The sequence below is a fragment of the Ovis canadensis genome, chromosome 19 (assembly GCF_042477335.2).
Source record: "Ovis canadensis isolate MfBH-ARS-UI-01 breed Bighorn chromosome 19, ARS-UI_OviCan_v2, whole genome shotgun sequence".
NCBI lineage: Eukaryota > Metazoa > Chordata > Mammalia > Artiodactyla > Bovidae > Ovis > Ovis canadensis.
Window position 1 is genome coordinate 33,087,134 of NC_091263.1, and position 23,048 is coordinate 33,110,181.

The following is a 23,048-nucleotide window of genomic DNA, read 5'->3' on the forward strand; positions in this document are numbered from 1 at the left end:
CTCATTTTTGTTAATAGGTTAAATTTCCTTAAAAGATATTTCAAGTTTAGACTCACTTTGCATTCCTTTGCTAAGCCCCACTGAGTTATATTACATTTTATTGGCATTGTTGGCTTCATTTCTATAAATTAAAAAAAAAAATCTGCAACATGTTCATGAATGAGATTGGCCTGTAGTATCTCCCTTCACCTTGTTATTCAGGACTGGCTTTATAATCAAGATTATCCTTGGTCATGATGTATCATTCTTTTAATCTACTATTGAATTTGGTTTGATATTTTGTTGAGGATTTTTATGTCTATGTTCATCAAGGGTGCTGCTAAGTCTGCTAAGTCGCTTCAGTCGTGTCCGACTCTGTGCGACCCCATAGACGGCAGCCCACCAGGCTCCCCCGTCCCTGGGATTCTCCAGGCAAGAACACTGGAGTGCGTTGCCATTTCCTTCTTCGTCAAGGGTATAGGCCTGCAATTTTCTTGTGATGTTTTCGTCTGAGTTTGACACGAGGGTGGTGCTGAACTCATAAATTGAGTTTGGAAGTGTTCCCTCTTCTTGTTTTCAGAAAGAAACTTTAAGAAAGATTTGTATTAAGTCTTAAATATTTGGCACAATTTACCTGTGAAGCCATCTGGCCCTTGTCTTTTCTTTTTGGGGAGGGTATTTTTTTCTTTTTACCAATTCAATCGTATTTTTTACTGGTCTTTTTTCAGGCCTTCTGCTTCCTCTTGATTCATTCTTGGTAAGTTGTTTGTTTCTCTAAACTCATCCATTTCTTCTAGGCTATCCAATTTGCTGGTATGTAATAATTCAAACAGTCCCTTGTGATCTGTATTATTTCCATGGCATTGGTTATAATGTCTCTTCTTCCATGACTGATTGCTGATCAAAACCATAATGAGGTATCATCTCATACCTGTTAGGAGGGCTGTTATTAAAAAAAAAAAAAGAAGGAGAGCGAGAGAGAAAGGTTGTCATTATTGGTTAGGACATGGGAGAAAATGGTAACCTTTGAACATTGTTAGTAGGGATGCAAATTAGTCTAGGGAGTAGGAAAACATGAAGTTTCCTTAAAAAGTAAAAACAGAACTACCAGAGACCCTGAAATTCTACTTCTGCATATATATCTTAAGGAATTAAATCAGGATTCTGAAGAGAACTCTCATGTTCATTGCAAAAAAGAAGCGGCCTAAATGTCCATCCTTGGATAAATGAATAAAGAGAAGGTGGTGTATACATATTATTTGGCCCTAAAACAGAAGGAAATCCTGCCATTTGAGATGACATGGAGGAACACGGAGGGCATTACACTAAATGGAATGGCCAGGGACGGAAGGACAAGTACTACATGACCCCATTTATATGAGGAATCTAAAATAGACAGGGAAGCCTGGTGGCCATGGGGTCACAGAGTCGGACAAGACTGAGCAACTGAACTGAACTGAAGGTAGTCAAAACTCAAAGAAGCAGAGAATAGAATTATGGTTGCCAGGACCTGGAGGAATGGAAAGATGAGGAGGCATTTGTTTCAGGCTTCAGAGTTTCAGTTGTGCAAGATGAATAGATCACAGAGATCTGCTTTCTCTACTTACTGCACTGTCTGCTGTGCACAGAGCAGTAGAGCCTGTACTTAAGAATACTGCATTGTGTATTTCAGAAATAGCTAAAGGGGAAGACTTTACATTAAGTGTTCTTATCACAAAATAATAATTATAAAGGAGGGTGGAGGGGAACTTTTGGTTGGTGATGGATATGTTAAAAGCATGGGTGCTGGTTTCATATGTGTCTATTTATCTCAAAACTCATTAAGTTGTATGTATTAAATATGTATAGCCTTTCCATGTCAGTCATACCTCAGTAAAGTGTTTTAATATAAGACCATACTAACAACAACAATTGATAATGTTCCCTCTTTCTCTTCTCTGAAAAAAACATTTATATACATGGAAATTATCAGTCAGACTTTCATTAAAATTTGCCGCTGAATATATTTGGGCCTGTTTGTTTGTTTTCTTTTGGTGAGAATGTTTAAATATTTGTTCAATTTCTGTGAAAGATATAGAAGTTGAGGTCATCCTTTCCTTCCTCAGATTTATTAAATTAGATTTTTCTAGGCACATGTCCATATTGTATTTTCGAATTAGCTATATAGAGTAAGAATTGTTTCTTAGAATTCCTGCTGCATTCCCAACAATACTACTTTGATGGTTCCTAATACAGATTTTTCTTCCATTCATTAATTTTTTTCAGGCAATTTAACTATGGATTTTCTACTACTTCATATCTTAACTGCCTCAGTCAGTCAGTCAGTTCAGTCGCTCAGTCATGTCCGACTCTTCGCGACCCCATGAATCGCAGCACGCCGGGCCTCCCTGTCCATCACCAACTCCTGGAGTTCACTCAGACTCATGTCCATCGAGTCTGTGATGCCATCCAGCCATCTCATCCTGGGTCATCCCCTTCTCCTCCTGCCCCCAATCCCTCCCAGCATCAGAGTCTTTTCCAATGAGTCAACCCTTCGCATGAGGTGGCCAAAGTACTGGAGTTTCAGCTTTAGCATCATTCCTTCCAAAGAAATCCCAGGGCTGATCTCCTTCAGAATGGACTGGTTGATCTTGCAGTCCAAGGGACTCTCAAGAGTCTTCTCCAACACCACAGTTCAAAAGCATCAATTCTTCAGTGCTCAGCTTTCTTCACAGTCCAACTCTCACATCCATACATGACCATTGGAAAAACCATAGCCTTGGCTAGACGGACCTTTGTTGGCAAAGTAATGTCTCTGCTTTTGAATATGCTATCTAGGTTGGTCATAGCTTTTCTTCCAAGGAGTAAGCGTCTTTTAATTTCATGGCTGCAATCACCATCTGCAGTGATTTTGGAGCCCCAAAATATAAAGTCTGACACTGTTTCCACTATTTCCCCATCTGTTTGCCACGAAGTGATGGGACCAGATGCCATGATCTTCGTTTTCTGAATGTTGAACTTTAAGCCAACTTTTTCACTCTCCTCTTTTACTTTCATCAAGAGGCTTTTTAGTTCCTCTTCACTTTCTGCCATAAGGGTGGTGTCATCTGCATCTCTGAGGTTATTGATATTTCTTCCGGCAATCTTGATTCCAGCTTGTGCTTCCTCCAGCCCAGCGTTTCTCATGATGTACTCTGCGTATAAGTTAAGTAAGCAGGGTGACAATATACAGCCTTGACTTTTTAGCTTATTTGTGCTGTCTCCACTTTTATCATTCTTTCAGATCTGGTAGTTAAATCTATATAAATTGTCATTCTTTTTAGGTATTTTAATCACTGGCTATATATTTGTGATATAAATATGCGACGCAAATATTTGACTTTTCATTTCTCTCAAATTGTTACTTTAGAGAGAGGTTATTTGACATAAAGGCCCTTCCTTATGTTCTTCAAGTAGCTACTTATTGGTTGCTGGGTCTGTCAATCAACATAAATAATTACCCCTGAAAAACAGTCTGTTCCCCTCCTCCCCCATGTCTCCTTTAAAAGTGGACCAGTTACCATTCAGATGCAATCAAAGTTTCCATTTATTCAGCAGCAGATTTCAATGTGAGTATCATTTCAGCCTCTCACTAGATCAGTTTCTTAGATGAGGATTTTGACTTCTGTAGTCCCAGTTTTATTACTTGTAAATCAAAAGTAGAGTGAATCTCACATGGTTGTTGGATGAGTAAAATTAAGTGATAATTGGTACTTTGCCTAAGACTAATGGGTGGAGGAGCCTGGTAGGCTGCAGTCCATGGGGTCGTGAAGTCGGACACGACTGAGCAACTTCACTTTCACTTTTCACTTTCCATGCATTGGAGAAGGAAATGGCAACCCACTCCAGTGTTCTTGCCTGGAGAATCCCAGGGACGGGGGACCCTGGTGGGCTGCCGTCTATGGGGTCGCACAGAGTCGGACACGACTGAAGCAACTTAGCAGCAGCAGCAGTCCTTCATAGAGTAGATACTCGGGTATGTTACTCCTCTACCCCTGTAATAAATATCCTGTTATTACAGTATCCTAACTGTTTTGTTTGAAAACAGTACATATGACCAGGTATCAGTTATCTAGAGTTTTCCAGTAACTTAGTACATCATCTGGGTTAACAGGAATTAGTAGGCAGGGGTCATGTCTCTGCCTGTGCAGATACGGATACATTGTAAAAAGTGGAAGAAAAATTAACTGACAGTGGCATTGTGAGACTCGTAATCTTCCTTTTCCTTTAAGGATAGTGCATTAGAGACCATTGAGCTCTGGTTTCTAGGGGCTGGGGTAGGGGAAATGGGAAGATGTTGGATCAGGATGCCAGCTTTCAGCTGTAAGATGAATGAGTTCTGGGGTCTAATGTTCAGCATAATGATTATAGCTAATAATTCTGTAATATATGCTTGAAAGTTCTTAAGTGAGCAGGTCTTAAATATTCTTATCACAACATAGGATTGATAACTGTAGGACATGATGAAGGCTTTAGCTAAGGCGATATTGGTCATCATTTGCAATATATATAAAATTGACACTGTACACCTTAAACTTACACAGTGTTTAACTCAGTTCAGTCCAGTCGCTCAGTCGTGTCCGACTCTTTGTGACCCCATGGACTGCAGCATGCCAGGCCTCCCTGTCCATCATTAACTTACCCAAACTCATGTTCATTGAGTCGGTAATGCCATCCAACCATCTCATCCTCTGAAGTCCCCTTCTCTTCCCACCTTCAATCTTTCCCCGCATCAAGGTATTTTCAAATGAGTCAGCTCTTCGCATCAGGTGGCCAAAGCATTGGAGTTTCAGCTTCAATATCAGTCCTTCCAATGAACACTCAGGACTGATCTCCTTTAGGATGGACTGGTTGGATCTCCTTGTAGTCCAAGGGACTCTCAAGAGTCTTCTCCAGCACTACAGTTCAAAAGCATCAATTCTTTGGTGCTCAGCTTTCTTTATAGTCCAACTCTCACATCCATACATGACTACTGGAAAAACCATAACCTTGACTAGATGGACCTTTGTTGGCAAAGTAACATCTCTGCATTTTAATACTCTGTCTAGGTTGGTCATAACTTTCCTTCCAAGGATAAGTGTCTTTTAATTTTATGGCTGCAATCACCATCTGCAGTGATTTTGGAGCCCAGAAAATAATGTCTGTCACTGTTTCCACTATTTGCCCATCTATTTGCCATAAGGTGATGGAACTGGATGCCATGATCTTCATTTTCTGAATGTTGAGCTTTAAGCAAACTTTTTCACTCTGCTCTTTCACTTTCATCAAGAGGCTTTTTAGTTCTTTGCTTTCTGCCATAAGTGTGGTGTCATCTGCATATCTGAGGTTATTGATATTTCTCCCAGCAATCTCGATTAATACACAGTGTTAAATGTCAATTATATCTCAGCGAAGCTGGGGAAAAGAAACAAAGTAATGATTTATAATCTCTTTTGTATCACAGACCCTTTTAGAATTTTGTGAAATTCCTAGACACTAGCCAGCTCCCCCCAAAGGCACATTTGCACATTCTTATAATCAAAACTCATATCTTTCGAAGGCTATCAATGAATGGAGGGCTAAGAATGCCTTGGTTAGAAAGTAACAGTTTTCTGTAAGGTTAGCTGCATGTCATGTATTTGACAGCACTGATGTTCTGATTCCATGCAGACCAACAAATCTTGAGTTAGAATATGAGTTTGAAATGGACAGATAGATTTTTTGACAGTTATTCCTTTCGGTATCAGTCATAATGACCCCAAATGGAAACCAGAAACAGCTTATGTTTTCAGAAACAGAATATGAAAACATTCTTCAACTGTCAGAGGTTCTGAGGAATGCGTCCCCTGTGAAGTCCCAGGGAATCTTACTTCGAATGCATTTAAAATGTTCAAAACTCTGCTCCTACCTTCCCTTTCCTTTGTGTTCCAAGTTTACCATGGGATGACTCTGTAGAAAAGCAGAGAATATACTTAGAGGCCAAAAAATACTTAGTATGTCAATAAGAGCAGATTGACCTTTATCTTTGTTTCAAAAACAAATAGGACTTTTTTAGGCTAAAGGAAAAATAACGTGTACATGCGCGCGCACACACACACACACACACACACACACACACACGAGAGAGAGAGAGAGAGAGAATTATGACACATATTTTGGCCTCAGGCTCAAAAGTAGAAAAATATTAGAATCCAAATTGTTCTCAAATATTTAGAACAATGGGATACATATAAGAAGGTACGTTTTGAAGTCAATGTGAAGACTTGAATAAGAAAACAAAATCCTTAGTGAATAAACATGTTACAAGGTCCTGTTAAGAGGGGTGTGAAAGTGAAAGTGAAGTCACTCAGTTGTGTCCGACTCTTTGCTACCCCATGAACTGTAGCCTACCAGTCTCCTCCGCCATGGGATTTTTCCAGGCAAGAGTACTGGAGTGGGCTGCCATTTCCTTCTCCAGGGGATCTTCCCAACCTAGGAATCGAACCCAGGTCTCTGCATTGCAGACAGACGCTTTACTGTCTGAGCCACCAGGAAAGCCTAAGAGGGGTGTAGTGAGCATTAAATGAGAGGATACATGCAAGGATCTTTAACAAGTACCTGAAGGATGGACAGCACAAGCTTGTTATCTGTTCCCTTCTCTTACTTTTTTAATTTAGAAAGCACTGGGATCTAGCTTCTTTTTCTCTTTCTCAAAATATATTTCACAAGTAAATTAATAGTGGAAATAATTTTGCTGGGAGGGAGTGGTGGTCTTGTCAAGTGAACTATGTCCTAGGATTTGCTAGAACTATCTGCATGTGAAAAAAGTATTTGCCAGCTAAGAAAAACCAAATAAATGGAGTAGTTTTGATAGGAGCACAAATCGTTGCCTTCTTAAGTCTTCTGGTATGACTGGAGATAGGATCCAAGCTCAGAGAACATGGAAAGGCGAAACCGGGCTTACCAGTGGAAGCCTTAAATGTACAAGCAAAATGCTTGGTCAGAAGGGATTGCAAGGGATCAGAAAAGATGTACTTAACAGAAAAAAAAAATCTCTAATTTACAAATATCCTTCTTATATTCTAGGAAATTTATAAGATTAAAGAATGACAAAAAAGTCTCATTTGTGAAGAACTTAGATACATGGTGGACGATGATTGCCAAGTGCATCCCCAGCTACTATTAATAGATAGTTCTCTGTGCCAATTCACATCCTATAACACTGTTAGACCTTTGTGGTTTTAATCTATTTAAGCAAGTCCCTAAAGACTTTTACTCAAGGACTCTCTTAAAAGAGTCAACAGGCATTATTTTGTCATAGATAAGAACGCAAACTGATTGAAAAACCAAAATCTCATCCTTGAACATCCATGTGCTAGATGGATGCCTAGGCTGCTAATAGGCTTTAGAAGAGCCTGCGCTGCAGTCCGTGGGGTTGCAAAGGGTTGGATACGACTTAGAGACTAAACAAAAACAACCTTATAGGTTGATGATGAGGTTTAAATGAGGCTCTATATATTTAAAGTACTGAGCACAGCGTGTAGTATATATAAAGCTGTCCATATTACCTGCTATTGTTTTTGACAGCATTATGAATTATTTGACTAAGGCATCCTCAGACCAACGTGTAGAAAAACCATGTTGAAGGGAAGACAGAAGTCATGCAGTAAACAGGCAGTAAACATTTGTTGGAGCCTGAATAAGTAAACAGTAACAGTATAAGGAAATGGCACCCCACTCCAGTATTCTTGCCTGAAGAATCCCATGGACGGAGGAGCTTGGTGGGCTACAGTCCATGGGTCGCAAAGAGTTGGACACGACTGAGCGACTTCACTTTCACTAACAGCATATAAATGAAGCATAAGATGCAGAAGAAAGGGTAATGTTCCAGACGTGCTAAAGTGAGAACCTTCATGGTCACTTCCAGAGGTGAATGGGATAAGGTGAGGGGTGTCTACACTTCTCAGAAGTGGGCACCAGAAGGCACTTCCAGAGGCAGTGTCAGCCTGGGCAGTCCAGAACATTTTGCCATCTGTTAGTTTCTATCAGAAATATTTGAAGTCATATTGCATAATTAAGATTGCTGTGACAAACAATTTTTAATGCTTTTGTGTGCAGTGGTATTTTTCCCAAAGATCATTTCTGTTGTCTTAAGGGGCAAAACTAGGAAGATCCATTGGAAAATATAAATGATTCACCAATCCTCTATGGAGAATTGAGATAAATATTTATGTTGGTCATTTATCATTCATTTAATACTCAGGGGCTTGTTATATCTACACTTACTATGTTATCTCTTTTAAATATTCCCATGTGAGTGATTTTTCATAGCAGCCTTAGAGAGGGGTCCTAAGAGATGAAACATTTCTGCATCTTAATACCACATTTCCTGAGCAACTACCTTTTTATGTTTCAAGAATATGTATACTCTATTGATTTATGCACAGTGGACTTCTGTGTTGTTGTACTGATTGATATGCCTGCTAGACCCAGAATCTTATAGAAAACAGCTTGACCTTAAAAATGGCAGTTTATGAAAGTGAGAAATTAATAAATAAGAATCATAGGCAATAGTTTTAGAGTAAAGACTTCCATCATTTTGCCTTGATTTAATCAACAGCGTCATCTTTTGCACCAAACCCTAAGTCAGTGCTTTGTTTATGATTCTCTATACTCATTCCATGTCTGAGCTCCAAATCCCTGCTTACCTCCTCCCTGGTCTGGAATGCCCTGTTTACTTCACTTTTAAATCTGGCTAAATCCTCCTCAGATGCTTTAAAACTTAGTTGACTTAATTCAATGCATGATATTTAAATTATTTAAAGATTTGTGCATGGACTAAGATGAACCACCACGGATATGTCAGTGAACAGGTAAGACTAACAATATGTAGTGAATAAAATGGAGAATCTTTTTACATATTTATTTACCATTTGAATATCTACTTTTATGAAATATCTATTCAAGTCTCCTGCCCATTATTTTATTGGACTTGATATTTTTTTATTATTCATAAAATTTTTCTACATATTCTGGATATACATTTTTTTTATCAATTATGCCTTACAAGTATATTTTCCTATATGTTCCCTGTCTTTCTCTTTTCATGGATAATATTTTTTCCAGTCAAATTGAGAATGTGTTGCATACATAGTGGGCATTTACCCCTAAATATTGGGTTGGCCAAAATATTCATTCTGGTTTTTCTATAACACTGTACATAAAAACCTGAAAGAATTTTTTAACCTTATACTTCAGTGTGTATTTCCTAAGAATAGGAACTGTCATCTTACATAAACACAATGTAATTATCATTTTAACATTTGTTTCTTAGCCTGCACCATAATAAAATACCACCAACTGGGAAGCTTAGACAAAACGGTTCTATTTTATTACAATCCTAAAGACTGGAAGTCTAAGATCAAGGTGCCAGTATGGTTGTATTTGATGAAAACTCTCCTTTTCTTGTAGATGACTGCTGTATCACTACATCTTCACATGGCTTTTCTTTGGTAGATGCCTCTTCTTCAAAAACCACCAATACAGAGATTAGTATCCTAACCTTGTGACTTCATTTAACATCAGTTACCACTTAAAAGCCATATCTCCAAGTATAGTCACATTAGGGGTTGGGATTTTAGTATATGAATTTTGTGGGCACAGTACAGTCCATATCAGTTGTTTAGTGTAAAATATAATTTTCATACTTTTATTGTCAACCTTTCCATATCCTTATGTATGCTGCTGCTGCTAAGTCACATCAGTCGTGTCTGACTCTGTGCGACCCCATAGATGGCAAGCCCATCAGACTCACGTCCCTGGGATTCTCCAGGCAAGAGTACTGGAGTGGGTTGCCATTGCCTTCTCTGATCCTTATGTATATCATCTGTCTATTTTTAAGGCATAGAGTTCTGATTAATTTTTCAAATCAAGATTATTATTCAATCTGGCAATATTTGTATTTTCAGTTCAGTTCACTTGCTCAGTCATGTCCGACTCTTTGAGACCCCGTGGACTGCAGCACGCCCAGCCTCTCTGTCCATCACTGACTCCCACAGATTACTCAAGCGCATGTCCATTGAGTCAGTGATGCCATCCAACCATCTCATCCTCTGTCATTCCCTTCTCCTCCTGCCTTCAATCTTTCCCAGCATCAGGGTCTTTTCAAATGAGTCAGCTCTTCATATCAGGTGGCCAAAGTATTGGAGTTTCAGCTTCAACATCAGTCCTTCCAATGAATATTCAGGACTAATCTCCTTTAGAATTGACTGGTTGGATCTCCTTGCTGTCCAAGGGATTCTCAAGAATCTTCTCCAGCACCACAGTTCAAAAGCATCAATTCTTTGGTGCTCATCAATTCTTCAGCTGTCTTCACAGTCCAACTCTCACATCCATACATGACTATTGGAAAAACCATAGCCTTGACTAGATGGACCTTTGTTGGCAAAGTAACACCTCCACTTTTTAGTATGCTAAGTTGACCATAAGTTTTCTCCCAAGGAATAAGCGTCTTTAAATTTCATGGCTGCAGTCACCATCTGCAGTGATTTGGGGGCCACCCCTAAAAAAGTCAGCCACTGTTTCCACTGTTTCTCCATCTATTTGCCATGAAGTAATGGGACCGGATGCCATGATCTTTCTTTTCTAAATGTTGAGCTTTAAGCCAGCTATTTCACTGTCCTCCTTCACTTTCATCAAGAGGCTCTTCAATTCTTCTTCACTTTCTGCCATAAGGGTGATGTCATCTGCATATCTAAGGTTATTGATATTTATCTAAGCAATCTTGATTCCAGCTTGTGCTTCATCCAACCCAGCATTTCTCATGATGTACTTTGCATATAAGTTAAATAAGCAGGGTGACAATATACAGCCTTAATGTACCCCCCCTTCCTACTTGGAACCAGTCTGTTGTTTCATGTCCAATTGTAACTGTTGCTTCCTGACCTACGTACAGATTTCTTAAGAGGCAGTTCAGGTGGTCTGGTATTCCCATCTCTTTCAGAATTTTCCGCAGTTTATTGTGATCCACACAGTCAAAGGCTTTGGAAGAGTCAATAAAGCAGAAATAGATGTTTTTCTGGAACTCCCTTGCTCTTTCAATGATCCAGTGGATGTTGCCAATTTGATCTCTGGTTTCTGTGCCTTTCCTAAAACAGCTTGAACATCTGGAAGTTCATGGTTCACATATTGTTGAAACCTGGCTTGGAAAATTTTGAGCATTACTTTACTAGCGTGTGAGATGAGTGCAATTGTGCAGTAGTTTGAGCATTCTTTGGCATTGTCTTTCTTAGGGATTGGAATGAAAACCGATCTTTTCCAGTCCTGTGGCCACTGTTGAGTTTTCCAAATTTGCTGGCATATTGAGTGCAGCACTTTCAGAGCATCATCTTTCAGGATTTGAAATAGCTCAACTAGAATTCCATCAGCTCCACTAGCTTTGTTCATAATGATGCTTCCTAAGGCCTGCTTGACTTCACATTGCACGATGTCTGGCTCTAGGTGAGTGATCACACCATCATGATGATTTGCGTTATGAACATCATTTTTGTACAGTTCTTTTGTTTATCTTGCCACCTCTTCTCAATAACTTGTGCTTCTGTTAGGTCCATACCATTTCTCTCCTTTACTGAGCCCATCTTTGCATGAAATATGCCCTTGGTATCTCTAATTTTCTTGAAGAGATCTCTAGTCTTTCCCATTCTTTTGTTTTCCTCTATTTCTTTGCACTGATCACTGAGGAAGCCTTTCATATCTCTCCTTGCTATTCTTTAGAACTCTGCATTCAAATGGGTATACCTTTCCTTTTCTCCTTTGCTTTGCACCTCTCTTTTCACAGCTATTTATAAGGCCTCCTCAGACAGCCACTTTGCTTTTATGCATTTCTTTTTCTTGGGGATGGTCTTATCCCTGTCTACTGTACAGTGTCACAAACCTCCGTCCAAAGTGCCAGGTTCATCAAGCACTCTGTCTATCAGATCTGTCTATCAAATCTATTTCTCACTTCCACTGTATAATCTTTAGGGATTTGATTTAGGTAATACATTTTTTGGGCTCCAAAATCACTGCAGATGGTGACTTCAGACATGAAGTTAAAAGACATTTACTCCTTGGAAGGAAAGTTATGACCAACCTAGATAGTATGTTGGAAAGCAGAGACATTACTTTGCCAACAAAGGTCCGTCTAGTCAAGGCTATGGTTTTCCCAGTGGTCATGTATGGATGTGAGAGTTGGACTGTGAAGAAAACTGAGTGCCAAAGAATTGATGCTTTTGAACTGTGGTGTTGGAGAAGACTCTTGAGAGTCCCTTGGACTGCAAGGAGATCCAACCAGTCCATTCTGAAGGAGGTCAGCCCTGGGATTTCTTTGGAAGGAATCATGCTAAAGCTGAAACTTCAGTACTTTGGCCACCTCATGCGAAGAGTTGACTCATTGGAAAAGACTCTGATGCTGGGAGGGATTGGGGGCAGGAGGAGAAGGGGACGACAGAGGGTAAGATGGCTGGATGGCATCATTGCCTCGATAGATGTGAGTCTGAGTGAACTCCAAGTTCACTCAGACAGGGAGGTCTGGCGTGCTCCTATTCATGGGGTCGCAAAGAGTCAGACACGACTGAGTGACTGAACTGACTGACTGGCTGACTGACTGAATGGTTTAGTGGTTTTCCCTACTTTCTTTAATTTAAGTCTGAATTTGGCAATAAGGAGTGCATAATCTGAGCCACAGTCAGCTCCTGGTCTTGTTTTTGCTGACTGTATAGAGCTTCTCCATCTTTGGCTGCAAAGAATATAATCAATCTGATTTCAGTGTTGACCATCTGGTGATGCCCATGTGTAGAGTCTTCTCTTAAGTTGTTTAAAGAGGGTATTTGCTATGACCAGTGCGTTTTCTTGGCAAAACTCTATTAGCCTTTGCCCTGCTTCATTCTATACTCTAAGGCCAATTTTGCCTGTTATTCCATGTGTTTCTTGACTTCCTACTTTTGCATTCCAGTCTCCTATAATGAAAAGGACATCTTTTTTGGGTGTTAGTTCTAGAAGGTCTTCATAGAACTGTTCAACTTCAGCTTCTTCAGCATTGCTAGTCAGGGCATAGACTTGGATTACTGTGGTATTGAATAGTTTGCCTTTGAAACAAACAGGTTATTCTGTTGTTTTTGAGGTTGCATCCAAGTAGTGCATTTTGGACTCCTTTGTTGACCATGATGGCTACTCCATTTATTCTAAGGGATTCTTGCCCCGCAGTAGTAGATATAATGGTCATCTAAGTTAAATTCACCCGTTGCAGTCCATTTTAGTTCGCTGATTCCTGAAATGTTGACGTTTACTCTTGCCGTCTTATTTTAAATATTTTAAATATAGAAGTGTATATTTGTCAATCCCAAACTCCCAATCTGTCCTTCCCTACCACCTTTTCCCTTGGAAGACATAAGTTTGTTCTCAGCCTGTGAGTCTGTTTCTGTTTAGTAAATAAGTTCATTTGTGTATTTTTTACATTCCACATATAAGCAGTATCATATATTTGCCTTTCTCTGTCTGACTTACTTCACTTGGTATGATAATCTCCAAGTCAGTCCATGTTGTCACAAATGTCATTTAATCCTTTTTTATGGCTGAATAATATTTCATTGTGTATATGTACCATGACATCTTTATCCATTCATCTCTCAATGGACATTTAGGTTGCTTCCATGTCTTGGCTGTTGTAAACAGTGCTGTAGTGAACATTGGAGTGCATATATCTTTTCAAACCATGTGTTTTTCTCTTGATATATGCCCAAGAATGGGATTGCTGATTCATATGGTAGCTCTATTTTCAGTGTTTTTAAGGAACCGCCTTCCTGTTTTCTGTAGTGGCTATGCCAATTTACTTTTCCTCCAACTGTTTAGGATGGATTCTTTTTCTCCATACCTTCTCCATTATTTTTTGTTCTTAGATTTTTTGGTGATGACCATCCTGACTGGTATGAGATGGCGATCTCATTGTAGTTTTGATTTGCATTTCTTAAATAATCAGCATAGTTGAGCATCTTTTCATGTGCCTCTTGACCATCTGTATGTCTTCTTTGGATAAATATGTATTTAGGCCTTCAGCTGATTTGTTTTAAAATTTAAATTTAAATTTTTTTTTTATATTGAGCTGCATGTTATTGTTGTTCAGTCGCTCAGTTGTGTCTGACTCTTTGTGACCCCACGGACTGCAGCACTCCAGGCTTCCCTGTCCTGTCCTTCACCATCTCCTGGAGTTTGCTCAGACTCATGTCCATTGAGTTCATGATGCCATCCAATCATCTCATCCTCTGTCATCCCCTTCTCCTACTGCCCTCAATCATTCCCAGCATCAGGGTCTTTTCCAGTGAGTCAGTTCTTTGCATCTTTGCATCAGGTGGCCAAAGTATTGGAGTTTCAGCTTCAGCATCAGTCCTTTCAGTGAGTATTCATGGTTGATTTCCTTTAGGATTGATTGGTTTGATCTCCTTGCTGTCCAGGGGACTCTCAAGAGTCCTCTCCAGCTTTTTGTAAATTTTGGAGAAATTGTCGGTCACACTGTTTACAATTTTTTCATGTTTTAAAAATATCTCTGCATTAGTTACAGTATTTTCCGACTGACCAAATTCTCAACTTAAAAATTATCTCTTCAGCTTTACTATTTTTTTCTAATTCCATTTATTGGTATTTTTCAGTTTCATGATTTCCATTTTATTCTTTTTAATGAATTCCAATTACCTCTTGAAATCGTTTTTATCATATCATCTAATGTTATGGGCTAACAGTTATTTTAAAATCTCTGAAGCTCCAATACTTCAACCACCTGATGTGAAGAACTGGCTCATTGGAAAAGATCCTGATCCTGGGAAAGACTGAGGGCAAGAGGAGAAGAGGGCGACAGAGGATGAAATGTTTGGATGTCCTCACTGACTCGATGGACATGAGTTTGAGCAAACTCAGGGACATAGTGAATGACAGGGAAGCCCAATATGCTATAGTTCAGGAGTTCATAAAGAGTCAGGCACCTGAACAAAAACAACAGTAGCTCTAATATATGAATCTCTTGTGAATATTTTATTTTACTGTATTTTATTGTTTAAATTTTTAGCCATGTTTTGTTTTTCTCTTGTTTTTTAGCCATTTAATCATGACTCCTGATCAGTTGAATGACATAATTTTAAAAACTTGGTGTCAAATATGAGTATAAAAAATTACAGAGTGGGATGTACCTGGTGGTTCAGCGGTTGAGACTCTGCTTCCAATGCAAGGGTTGTGGGTTTCATCCCTTGTTGGAGAACTAAGATCCCACATGCTGCACAGGGCAACAAAAAATAAATGAATAATTTTAAAAATACAGAGAGAATTCCATTGTCTGATGATATTATCTTATATTTCATAAGATTTGATTTTACTTTCAGCGGTCAGCTTGGCTGGGGATATACATCTCAACACAGTTTGGGGTTGAGCTGATTGAATTGGATTCTAATCTTTGTGCATGTTAGTTTGCTTCCGTTTATCCTTCACTTTTTGTTGTAACCCCTTCAGACACTCAACCCATAGTCTGAGATTTTTACCTGATCCCTTGTTATTGGTGGCCCTTAAAGTCTGGTTTTTGTTCTTGAGTGCCTCGAGATGACTTAATTTTCAATGTTGGCCTCTCAACCTACTGCTTTATACCCATTACTAGTATCTGGCATCTTTGGTATACTGTTGGTAACTCCTGGTGCTATGATCAGCTTGCAGGCTGCTGAGTTGACCTGGCAAATGCCGCAAAGGAAAAAGCTATCCCCAGCGTCAGGATCACATCCTTATTTCCCTTGTCCAACGATCTTGACATCTCAGTGCTCATTGCCTTGGTTGCTATTCAACATCATGAGTATTTTTTCCACAGTTCATATTGTTTTTATTGAGAGAATTGTCCTGTTCTTAGCTGGTCTGCTAAAGACACAAAAACTGTATACCACCTTTTGGTAGAAGACTTTAAGCCCATTGATTGGTGTGATGTTATCTGATTATTATTTTAGGGGAGATCATTAGGCTGACTAATTCAGCCAAAAAGAGAAGCCAAAGATAAGGGAGGACCTTCACAGAGACTTGCATTTCATTTACGGTCATCAGATGTATTCTTCATTAAAGCCAGTCATTAAAACCCTTTATGTGGTGAAATTTCCCTTTGTAATTAAAGCATCTTACTTTGACAAATCTTAATAATTTAAATTGTCATGAAGTGAAGAACTCTTCTTATTTTTCTGCCTATTTTTCTTGGTATCATTAGAGATTTTAGAAATCTTTTAAAGTAATTATAGAGAGCCTGGTGCTTAAAAAATATCCACAAAGATTTTGGAGAACCGCGTGACTTTCTTTTTTTAAGCCAACTGTTCCAGGAAATATCCAGTTTTAAAGGAGGATTCGCTGACACTTCAAATCTTGAATGCAAGTTGCTGATTCATGCAGTTTGAAGTTCAGAGAAATGTTGAAAGTTACAGCTTCCCAGGAAATAATCATGTTGATGTCAGAGGAAGTTTGTAGAGCTATGAAGAATTGTAATTACTTAGACTGCCTCTGTAAACTGCAATCTGATAGATAAGGGACAGATTGAACAGTGGGCTGACAGCTGAGCTGGTATCGATCTTTTGTTTATAAAGCTAGCAGTGATGTATCTCATGCTATAACTTCAATCCAAACCCACATAAATATGAAATTGCTTAAGTGAAAGTAAGATGTGGAGCCAGCCAGTTAGTAAATGTGAGTGTGTACAACTGTTAAAAACAAAGCAGTGAATCACTGATAGAATGTATACATTCTTCACGACATCTTGTGTTAGGTATTTATATGAAACTGCCTGAAAAATCTCATGGAGAGAAGATCTTGGAAAACTGCAGTCCTTAAGGTCATAAGGAGTCAGACGGGACTGAGCATATGCTTATGTTACAGCATACTAGGACATAATCAAAAACACTAGCCAATATACAATATCATTATATTATTAAGTCATATATGGCATCAATCAAAAAATAATGTTGGGACAATTTCTCAGTAGTTTCTTACACCTAATAACTATTTTAAATGCTTTATTTATACTGTCAAATTTACCATATTTCATCTAAGTTGTATTTTTTTTTCATTTAATTATCTCTTAAATCAGTACTCAGGATGTGTGTCCCTTACAGTTGTTCGTAAATAAATGCTCCTAAATAACTTCTCTGTGTAGCCATAATACATAGTTCATCTGGGAATATATCTTGCCAGTGCTTCCCCAAACCTGTAGTATAAACAGTAGTCAAAGAAATGTGTCTTGAAAAACAAATTCCATTTGGGAAATGATACATGCTATATCCTACTTCTGAAATTTAACATAGCTTCTGATCAGTTCCACAATGAGAAAGCCTGTCTCATTTTAACCCAGCTTTGCCCAAATTTACAAAAAAAAAAAAAATCTGACAAACTCTACTAATAGGAACACACTAGAGAATTCTAATCCAACCCCCCTCAAGCCAGTATTAGCACCAAATTGAATATTCAAAACCTGGGCTGAAACCCAGACTTTACCATTGATCTGTTGTGTAAGCTTAGGCATAATATTGACTATTCATAAGTCCTGATTTTCTCACCCATAAAATGAACATCGAATCTTCTTTACAGGTTATGAGAAGTAATAAAATGGTTTATGCAGAGCACCCAGCATGGCCTGGAACGTGATGGGAGTTTAGTATATGCAGGATTAACACGGTGTTTTCACTGCTGGAGGAAGCATCATACACTTTATTCTCCATGGTGCAAAAAATGACCCCATCATACATGTATAGGCCATCTGCTCTCCATATACCAGGATTTAGAAAATCATAATGGTCGATGATTGTATAAACCTCAGTCACAAGAGCCTTAATCTTTCCCGCCTGTCCTCACTGGACACATTTCCTGACTTCAACTTAGCTTCTGAAGTTTTCCCTTCACTTCTTTATAAGTTGCTTGACAAACAGAAATGAGGGATGCATGAAATATTTTATAATTAGTCATACCCTATTTTTTCAGAGGCTCACTGAATCTTCAGGGTAGATGATTCCTACACTGATCCTTTCCACTCTCATAATGGTATAGAAGAACCTGAAGTTCAAACAAGTTAAATGTGAACAATTAGGCAAGGAAAGGAAACGCCAGCCAACAGTTCCACCTGCTATGGAGCTTATGGCTTCATCCTAGGGGTTCATACATTGCACCTTTTAAAAATGTTTTTATGATTTTTTGATGTAGACCATTTTGCAAGTCTTTGCTGAGTTTGTTACAATATTGCTTCTGTCTTATGTTTTGGTTTCTTGGTCCTGAGGCATGTGTGATCTTAGCTCCCTGACCAGGGATCAAACCTGTGCCCCCTGTATTAGAAGGTGAAATCTTTACCATTGGACCACCAGGGAAGTCCCCATTGCTCCTTTAAATTGACTCTAAACAGATTACTTAAACCCTCAGAGTCCCAATTTCCTTATCTGTGAAATAAATAAAGTGGTATTATCTAATTCATTTTGTAGTGGGAGGAGTGGATAAGGCCATATAGCCCCAGACATGAGTAGGATGCTTACCATGGAATGCCTCCCCTGCTCCAGAAGTCTACTGAAGTGCTTTTATCCCGACTGCCCCCTCCCCAATCCTTACTGAGTTCAAGTTCAATGTATACAATGCTAATTGAAAGAACAACACTGGCAAGTGTCCTGGGTAGAACTGATAATGTTGCATTTAAGTGAAAAGCATGTTATAGTAATTATCATAAAATTTATCCCCATCTCAGTAAGGTTCATTCTCAGAGAGAGCAGGACGAGGGGAAGGCAACTTTAGATATTCAGATGAATCCTCAGAGTACTCTATTGTCATTGTAAGAGAGCTACAATTTATTGAGCAACCTCTGTGTGCCAGGCACTGTGGTTAAGAACTTTATTAGATTATAATTATTGCTCCCAGTAGTTTTTATAGAAATTACAATAGACAAGGAAAGAACTTACTCCAATGGCATGGGGATAGTGGGAGGGAGAGGTTATTAATTCCAGAATTACCACAGCCTAATATTTACTGAGTGCTTGCTATGTGACACATTTTGTGATCAGAACCTACAACCTGGGCATTTACTGTTCCCTGTTCTTTATTCATGAGGAAACCAAGGCTAGAAAACTTATATAGTTGTTCAGTGTCCATTCAGTTCAGTCGCTCAGGCGTGTCTGTCATCTCTTTGTAAACTCATGGACTGCAGCGTGCCAGGCCTACCTGTCCATCACCAACTCCCAGAGCTTGCTCAAACTCATCTCCATCAAATCGGTGATGCCATCCAACCATCTCGTCCTCTGTCATCCTCCTCTCCTCCTGCTTTCAATCTTTCTTAGGATCAGAGTCTTTTCCAATGAGTCAGCTCTTTGCATCAGGTGGCCAAAGTACTGGAGTTTCAGCTTCAGCATCAGTCCTTCCAGTGAATATTCAGGACTGATTTCCTTTAGGATGGACTGCTTGGATCTCCTTGCAGTCCAAGGAACTCTCAAGAGTCTTCTCCCACACCACAGTTCAAAAGCATCAATTCTTTGGCACTCAGCTTTCTTTATAGTCCAGCTCTCACATCCATACATGACTACTGGAAAAAAACATATCTTTGACTAGATGGACTTTTGCTGGCAAAGTAATGTCTCTGCTTTTTAATACTCTACACGTGGACATCACCAGATAATCAATACAGAAATCAGATTGATTATATTCTTTGCAGACAAAGATGGAGAAACTCTATACAGTCAGCAAAAAAAAAGACTGGGAGCTGACTGTGGCTCAGATCATGAACTCCTTGTTGCCAAGTATTATTAGATCTCATCAATTCTTTCTCTCCCCACATTTAACATCTCCAAAATTAGTGTGTATTTCACTCTCATTTTCTTTCCTGTTGATATATAAAGTAACAGTGTCTCAAGCATATTAAATTCAGAGAAATTTGGTGACTCTTTTAGCCCTCATATGAACTGTTGGAAAAGTGTTATTAGCCTCACTTTTAAGGTATGGAAACTCAGACATAGAGGATTCAATGAACTTTATCAAGGGCAAAGAGCTAATAAGTGGTAAGGTTAGTATTCCCACAGAGGTTGTCTAATTAGAGAGTTCCTGCTCTAAGCAATGTAACTGTGGTACCTGAAACAGACATACTTTTAATAATGTACAAATTAAAATTTGCTAGCAGTTATTACCAAATCATTACAGTTTAGCAAGTGACATGTTAAACTGGCCTGATTTCTGATTAATATCCCTTAATATTCTTACCAAAGACTGCCACTGTGTCATCTCACGAGTGAAGAAGATTGGCAAGTGCATGAAGCACTGTGAATCTCAGAAGACACAACTGGGAATTGAGTTCCTCTGAATCTCTAATGTGATGGAAAGTGTTCTGTCCCCACCAGCAATTAATTTAGAATAACTGGGTCCATTTGCATTCCCTCATTTTGATCTTTCAGGTTGCGAACCAATGGAGCGAGTGTTACATACAAAAGAGATTCAGAATAGCCTTCAGAAGGTTGGGAACACAGATCTTGAAGACCCACCAGAGAATTTTCAAGGGTGATAGATGACAGAACTCAGCCTGTGTTAATGAGGACAGAGGGGAAGGTTAGCGTTTATTTTAATGTCTTTGATGCTTCTTTTGTGTTAGAAACTTTCTTGACTTTACATGACTGAGCAGGACAGGAGGGTAAAGTAAGCATAAGGCAGAAGTTGATGCCTTGGTATCAGTAAATACTAGAAAAGGGGCCACTTGGATGACCCCTCTTAAGTATAAGAATTATACTAACTGGAATGATTGATTGAGATAATGTTTTGGTCCATGGCTGGACTTTCTTGGTGGCTAACATGGTAAAGAATCTGCCTACAATGCAGGAGACCTGGGTTTGATCCCTGGGTTGGAAAGATCCCCTGGGGCGGGGCAGGGCAACCCACTCCAGTATCCCTGCCTGGAGAATCCCATGGACAGGGGAGCCAGGAGGGCTACAGTCCATGGGGTCACAGAGAGACACGACTGAGTGACTAACACTTTCATTTTGGTCCATGACTACTTGTGTGGTCTTTAAGGAAAAATAAATTCTCCCTCTTGGTCCATGTGGCCTGTTGTCACCATTGTCTTAGATATTTGCTAACAAATGTAGTAATACTAGTCATATTTTTTACATTGCTTTTATTTTTTTATTATTTTTTTTATTTTTTTATTTTTTAAATTTTAAAATCTTTAATTCTTACATGCGTTCCCAAACATTGCTTTTAAAAAAAGATGTTTGCGATGTTGTTTTCCAATTGTGCTGCTTTGTGTTTTGTTGTTTATAGGTAGATACTGCACATATTAATAGTTCCTTAAGGATATTATGCTTAGGGTTAGGGTTAGGGCTTAGGGTTAGGGTTAAGGTTAGCTACAGATATGGTGTTGTCACTGAGCTTTGACTGTGAAAGAAACAACCCTAAAACTTTTTTTTTTCTAATTTACTTTATCTTAAGCTTTTCATTTTGTATTGGAGTATAACCCATTAACAACATATGTGTGTGTGCATGCGTTCTCCCCCAAACTCCCTTCCCATCCAGGCTACCGCGTAAGATTGAGCACAGTTCCATGATCACTTTTAAAACAACATCTGTTTGTTTAATCCATGACTGTGCAGATGAGCAATATGGGTTAGCTTTAGCTGAGTGTTTATACTGGTCTAGTTGGTCTCACTCATGTGCCTGTGATCAACTGTTGGGTTGCCTGGCTCATCTCAGAGAAGTTCATTTCTGACAGCTCACCTCTGTTCAGTGTGGACTCTTGTGTTCTAGCTGGCAGTTTTCACATGGCAGCTGGTCAGGTTTCAAAGAGATTGAGTGAAAGCTTGCAAGTTTCTTCAGGCTCAGCCTCAAACCTGGTACAGTGTCATTTCCCTCCTGTTGTTTTGACTGAAACTGATCACAGTATCAGCCCATCTTCAAGGAGAAGGTAATTAGACTCCACCTTTTCATTGCAAGAACTGCAAATACACATTGCAAAGAACAAGGAAGGGATGGAGATCCAGGGCTGTGTTTTTGGTCTGCCATACTCAGTTCTTCAGCTGTCCTGTGTGTCGATAGTCTCTGCTTCCTCTACCTCCTCGGTACCACTCATGGGTTTGTTCTATCAGAGCATCTACTATCTGAGTTGTTACTGTTGTTGGAAGAAGATTGAAGAACGCAAAGGCTCTGTTTTCCCAAATCAGCAACCATAATGCTTTGCTCCCTAATGGTGTCTATGATTACATGATACCTACAAGTAACCCAACCATAATTTCAACCTCTTCTTCCAACACGCCAGGTTATATCAAAGGACTGATTCCAATATAATGGGAACTGTATAGAAGATGAATTCTTGACAACACAAAGGGATGGGGACCCACAAGATTTAAAAAGCAGTGGGAGGGTGCTAGGATCTGCTAATTCAGGGAAGAGAGGTGTCTCAGAGACAGCACAGTTGTACCCAGACATAAATTAGGCAAGGGGGTAAATTGGTTTTATTTGGACCCAAAGTTCTGAGCTGGTACCAAAAACTGGAAATTAAGAGAGTCAGATTATGCTTTATTATATGGAAAAAAAAACACATTTTAACCATTAGGACTTTTTAGAACTGAAAAGGGTAGTATAAACTAGTGGGTAATATCATGATAAATCTGAAGTTACACTGGACTGAGTTCAAGTCCAATCTGTCATGCTAGCAATCTGTGATCTTAGACCTGTTCATTAATTTCCCTCAACTGTAAAGTGGGACTAGTAACAGTTTGTACTTTGTAGTATTATTTTGAGGATCCAGTGATAACATATATGGAAGTTCTTACTGTGGCAGCTATCAAGGTAAGCACTCAGAATAATTCAGAGTTAATTATGAAAGTATATTTATGCCTGAATCTGACTAAAGACCTGTGAACAACATGTCAATGGAACATCAGGCAGTTAAGAATACTAGTCTCCTGGGTAATGAAGCCTGTTTATACTATTGGAGATTTTCTTCCACTCCTGGCAATTCAGGTAAAAAAAAATCTACTTTGCCTTCTGTCTATAAAACATATTATTACTATTTTGGTCTAGGCCTAATTACCTTGGATTGT